The sequence below is a fragment of the Galeopterus variegatus genome, unplaced genomic scaffold (genome assembly GCF_000696425.1).
Source record: "Galeopterus variegatus unplaced genomic scaffold, G_variegatus-3.0.2 Scaffold1279, whole genome shotgun sequence".
In the NCBI taxonomy this organism is placed as follows: domain Eukaryota; kingdom Metazoa; phylum Chordata; class Mammalia; order Dermoptera; family Cynocephalidae; genus Galeopterus; species Galeopterus variegatus.
Genome location: NW_007727390.1, coordinates 238105 through 238600, shown reverse-complemented (window position 1 = coordinate 238600; position 496 = coordinate 238105).

Sequence of the window (496 nt, the reverse complement as noted above, 5' to 3'; positions counted from 1 at the left end):
TGAGCGTGTGGTTCCAGCACTTAGAATAGCACTTGCCGTGGAGCAAGGGGTGGCTGCACTCCTGCCGGGCGCTTGACCTCACTTCACACTGCAGGTGTTGGAGTTCTGGGGCCTGAGGGCTAGCCAACGTGAAACCATGTTCCACTGGCTCTCAGCCTGCCGTTTTTAGGGATCTAGTCCTTATATACACTTCCTTTGTCGTTTACTTATTTGGAAACAAATCCAGGAAAGGTTTACTCTGATATGCTTTAGTCTACATTATGGAATTCCGAATCAATGAGGCCATAATGAGTGTCACTGACCAAAACTGGGACTCCAGCTACCATTTTAGTAGGAGGACAGTCATTATCTTCCAATACTTAAAAACCTTTAGAAAACACCACAGGCCAAGTCTGTGGCCCTTAGCCAGTGAAGTCTTACTCGTCAATATTTTTGTCTTATTCTGTACATATAACTTATTATATTTTATAATCTCAATAAACACAGATCGACAGAC